Source organism: Petaurus breviceps, unplaced genomic scaffold, assembly GCF_028583685.1.
Source record: "Petaurus breviceps papuanus isolate PSGF00001 unplaced genomic scaffold, PetGlider_PUasm1.0 189, whole genome shotgun sequence".
Taxonomy (NCBI): domain Eukaryota; kingdom Metazoa; phylum Chordata; class Mammalia; order Diprotodontia; family Petauridae; genus Petaurus; species Petaurus breviceps.
This window is the reverse complement of record NW_027185809.1, coordinates 43,157,771-43,163,405: the sequence shown is the minus strand read 5'-3', so window position 1 is coordinate 43,163,405 and position 5,635 is coordinate 43,157,771. Positions and strand designations below refer to the sequence as shown.

At 40.7% G+C, this 5,635-nt stretch overlaps 1 pseudogene; it reads left to right on the top strand.

Annotated features, from left to right (window-relative positions):
* Positions 1–3,178: 3,178 nt before the first annotated feature.
* Positions 3,179–5,257, top strand: LOC138164077 (chaperonin-containing T-complex member BBS12-like; annotated as a pseudogene).
* Positions 5,258–5,635: the final 378 nt, after the last annotated feature.

Genomic DNA, 5,635 nt, shown 5'->3' with positions numbered 1-5,635 from the left:
CCAACATAAATGAGAACATATTAACTGGTTAGTTTTACATGGAAATTCATTGTTACTGCATAAGCAGTAAGATAGTAAGAAATAACAAAACAGATTCAAAGCAGAAAGGAAGTTCAACTAAAATATTATGTAAACATTTAAAAAAGATTTAGGAAATAGAGATGAAACAAACAAACAAAAAACTAGATTTGTATTCCAGTTTTCTGTTGTGAATTAGTTAATGCACTTCATGCTTTCATGAATTAGAGCCCATAAAAATATTCAATACTTCCCATAAGACCTGATTTTCTTCTCTTAGAAAAGGATTCCAGTGGTGGGAGGAATATCTTTCTTTAATTTAGATTCCCAGAAGCCTGTTATAGGCAAAGACTGAAAAATATTTCTAGGAGCAAAAGATACTCATAGTTAAAAATAAGCAAACATTCCTTATACCTTCACAATTTGATACAACTTATGAATTAGGCTGATTGTATGGTACTTTGAGGAAAGACCAGGTATTTATATTAATTAATTGGATCCATAAATAAGAGAGTTTTCTGGCCATAAATCAATTTTCTTCTTTGGTTTGACTTTTTAGTTAGAAGAGCAAGCTAAATTTAAAAATCATAAACAAAATGTTATTTTCATGTTAAAAAAAAAAGCAAATCATCGTAACTGCTATCCTAAGGGACATATTTTCTTGGCTTGGATACAGTTTAGCTTAATGACACAAAACAATCTGGGCCATGATTCAAAAAGTGGCAATTATGTATTTGCATGTGTATGTCTAGGGTGTGATTACCCGGAAAAAGAAGGTATTTATGGAGTCCTTAATCATGTACCTAAGTTGGTGGTTACTATGTACCTAAGTTGGCACTAACAACTATAAATCTTATACAAAAGGATATGACATTGATGTCCCAATCTCCCCTCTCAAGCTAAAGGATGCAATAAAAAAATGATCTATGCAGCTTACAGTGTCTAGAGTGGAAATGGACCTTGGATATAATTTAATCCAACCACTCAATTTTAGAGACAAGTATATGGAGTCCCTAATATTACAAATTATATAAGTAGCAAAGTCAATTTGAAAGCTAGGTTTTCTTCATACACACATACAAGTACACGTGTATATGTATTTTTTCCAATTATATATTTAAAAAAATTTAACATTTGATATTTTCTAAGTTTTGAGTTTCAAATTGTATTTCTCTCTGTCCCTCCCCCTCTCCTCTATGAGATGATAAGCAATTAGATATAGGTTGTATTTGTGCAATCATGTAAAACAGTTCCATATTAGACATTTTGAACAAGAAGACTCAAAAGAAAATCTATTGAGAGAAAGAAAGTGAAAATAGCATGTTTCAGTCGATATGCAAACAACATGAACTCTTTCTTGGGAGGCAGTTAGTAGACTTCATCATTAGTCCCTTGGGATTGTTTTAGATCATTATTGTATTGCTGGGAATAGTTGTCATTCACAATTCTTCATAGTATAATAATGTTGTTACTGTGTACAACATTCTCCTGGTTCTCACTTTGCTTTGCATCAGTTCATATGAGGCTTTCCTTGTTTTTCTGAAATTGTTCTACTTGCCATTTCTTTTTTTTTCTTTTGTTTTAGTTTTTTGGTTTTTTTTTTTTTTTTTTTGCTTTTTTTTGGTTTTTTGGGGTTAAGTGAATTGCCCCATGTTACACCACTAGTTTTTGTGTTGTGTCTGAGGCCGGATTTGAACTCAGGTCCTCCTGACTGCGGGCTGGTACTCTATTCACTGCACCACCTAGCCACACCTCTATTTGCCATTTCTTATTGCACAATAATTTTCCAGAACAATCATTTATCATAGCTTCTGTAACCATTCCCCAATTGATGGACATCCTTTCAATTTCCAGTTCTTAGCTATCTCAAAAAGAACTTCTATAAATATTTTGTACAAATAAGTGTATATGTGTGTATATATATATATGTATATATATAAATGCATGTTTGTGTGTATATATGTATATACACATATTTATTCATTTTATGTACAAAATAGGTGTACATGTGTGTATACACATGCATGTATATGTTTATGTGTGTATGTATGTTAGTGTGAGTATGTATATGTACATGTATCTGTATATGATATATACCTAGTAATTACATTCCTGAAACAAAGAATAAGCTTAGTTTGATTGCCCTTTGTGCATACTTCCTAATTGTTCTCCAAAATGGTTGGATCAGTTCACAGCTTCACCAACAGTGAATTAGTGTCCCAGTTTTTCCACATCCTCTCCACCACTTATCATTTTCTTATTTTTGTTATATTAGCCATTCTGACACATGTTTTAGTTTGTATTTCTCTAATCAATAGTGATTTAGAGCATCCCCCCACTCCCAGGGGACTATATAAACTTTGATTTCTTTGTTTAAAAACTACCTTTTCTTATCCTTTGATAATTCATCAATTGGGGCATAACATTTTTTAAAATAAATTTGACTCCATTCTCTATGTATTTGAGAAATGAGACCTTTGAAGTTGGCGGCTGGAGCAGCGGGAGCCAAGGACAAGCTGGCGGTGGAGCTGAGCAGAAGAGAACGTTCTGCTACAATGTAACCACAGCCTGGTGACAGAGTCCTACCATGTTTCCCCGATAATAAGACCTATCCCGAAAATAAGACCTCCCCTTACTGTGTAAGATTCCTCTAAAATAAGCCCTCCCCAAAAAATAAGCCCTATTGAGATTGCTACTGTAGTGAAGGTGATCCCCTGCGCTACACACTACATTACGGTACCCTCTGTATGCACCAATCCGCCCCACCGTGAAACGCACGCCATGCTCCGAGCTGCATCCAATCAGAGCTGAAGCAGTGAGCACGTCATCCTGTTCTTCCCCAGTGATTTGCTTGATGGCGCCATTGAGAGGAGTGCCGCGGAGGAGAGTTGAGGCAGGACAACATAAGCCCTCCCCTGAAAATAAGCCCTCTGGTGTTTTTCTTTCCAAAAAAAATTAATAAGACAGTGTCTTATTATCGGGGAAACACGGTATCAGCAGGGCTGCGGCGGGAGGCCCGGGCCCACGGGAGCCAAGGAGATGCCCAGCACCGAGCCGTGCCAGGCAGCCTCTTCCCAGGCTGCTTCGGGTCCCTGCCCTTGCCTGAAGGAATGAGAGGCAGCGCCCGCTTCTGTGTCACTGGAGACCCTGGGTCAAGGGCATGGCTTGCATAAACATGAGCAGGAGACACGCAGGCCTCCAGGAGCTTTCCGCGTTAATGGAAATGGGCCGAAGCTTCCTAGGCCCGGTAAAGGTGGCCAACTTTATCCTAGGAGAAGACTCTCAGGAAAGTGTCCTAGCCTGCTCCCCAGTGAGGCTTCTCCAAAGTCTGGAATTGAGCACTTCTGTTGGACAGCTGCTTTAGGAAACAGTGCAGTCACAGAAGAGTGCCTTACCGGACCCGGACCAACACCCTGCTGTTTCTGGCAGCGCCTGGAGCACCGCAGCCCTCCACTGTCTCCATCAACACATCTCCATCTCAGTCATAGTGTCGGTGATGTCAGAAGGCCTGAAGTCTTGCAGGAAGGAAGTTGATCCTCTTCAGATCCCTCTGCCGAATGTGGTTGCTAACACTGGAGATACTAGGAGATATCCTTTCCTTGGAACCCTCAGTATCATTCCCAGCCCCCTTGTGCACTTCCAGCCGAGATTCCTTGGATCCAAAGAGAGCAGGGTCTTCTCAACCATCCACCCCTGCATTTTCTTCAGGGTGCTGCTCTGAATTATGTTCAAGGTCTTCTTACTTCAGTTCTCAATCTGTAGCTAAAGGAAATAAAGCCCTGTCTTAGGCTCCCCAGATCAGCCTGATTCCAAATAGCCACCCCAGAAAATCAAGACTAAGCCATAGTAGGCATTTTAATACGGCAGAAAATTACTCTTATCAGACTAGCAGCAAAGAACAGCTTATATTCAGCATTGTAGTGATTTGGTGCAGTTGGCAGTGGGTCTGAGCCATGGAGATCATAGCAGTATGGCATTAGTGGAAGCAGCAGTCAGATGCCAATATCAGAATGCACATGTGAGGAAGAGGAATAGTATGGTGCCATTCAGGTTTGATGTTTCAAACATCTCCACTTGGTGTTTGCCAGGCATCCCTGAAAGCTTTTCTTGTGTCTACTCTGGATATATAACCCTTATATCCATGAACTATACCACTATAGTCAGAGAACTCCAGAATAGGTCTTTGCATAGTTCTCATCGATGGTGACTTCAAAGAGAATTACCGCCACTTGGGATTGAACAAGCTGGGAAATGTTAAGACTGAATTAGAAAGTCTGAATTACCACATGAAGCTGTGGCTGGACCATACTTTGGAGATATTAATTCAGTTAAATGTAAACCTAGTCATGGAAGGAGAAAATGTGTCTGGAAATTTGATGTAAAGGTGCATGCGTAGTAACCTGCTGCTGGTTGGGCCGGTGAGCCACTGTGTGCTGCAGGATTTTGCAGAGGTCAGCAGAGAAGTGCAGGTGACCTATGCTACACGGCTGAATGAAGAATGTGTGGGGAGTGGCATTTACATGAGCCTGTGGAGAGCCAGCCAGCTGAACACCAAAGAAGTGAGCAACAAGGTGGCCATCTTAATAAAGGCCAAGGGAGTGCCTCTGGCCACAGCGGTGCTCACCAGCCCTGTCCTCACGCAGATCCAAGACAAGGAGCATCATTTCTGGACCTGTGCCTACAGTTTGTATCATGCTCTAAGCTATGAGAAGGTCTTCCTGGGAGGGGGCGCCATGGAAGCCCTGTGCCTTGCCCATCTCCACATATCGATAGAACAGTCACAAACAGATGGACAAGGATTGTCTGGGACAGCTTCGGATGGCTTCCTCCTGGATGGCCTCCTCTCAGGCACTTTACAGACCGGCTGTACTTAAAGCCTTGGCAGGTGGATGGCACAAGTACCTTTCATCAGTCGTCTACAACACAGGCACTGCTCTTCAGAGAGTGAAGCCAGCATGTTCATTCAAAACTTTCTCCAAAAAACTAAACTCTGGCTGACCACTATTATACCTTCTGAAAGAATATAATAAAGTCAGAAGTGGGGCTTTAAATCTAGGTGTTCCTAGTAGACTAAAGGAAACTTCAAGGGTTTACGAAGTTGTCACACCAGAAGATTGAGGCCTGGCACAGAGCGCTAGATCTGGTATTGTTGGTGCTTCAGACAGATGCTGAAATAATTACTGGGGCTGAGTATACCCCGTGAAACTCACAGGAATCCAATGAAGTGTTGTCATTGTAGTTTCTGTTTTACCATAATACCATGAAAGAATAATCATAAAACACTTTTTAAGTAAACCTAGGATTCTCTAAATAAATAAGGAATAGCTTCTGTATCATTTGCTGTTGAATGCACAGGTAATAAGTACAAAGAAGAAAAAAGAAAATTAAGTGCCTTTCTCTTCCTAACAATAAACTAGGAACCTTAGATACATTTGCTACCTAGTCTTCAAAAGAACACTATTAGAACTTAGCAGGGGCGGCTAGGTGACACAGTAAGAGCCCCAGCCTGGAGTTGGGAGGACCCAGGATCAGTTCTGGCCTCATATACTTAACACCCACACAAAAAAAACTGGTGGTATAACCTTGGGCAAGTTACTTAACCCCAACTGCTTTAAAA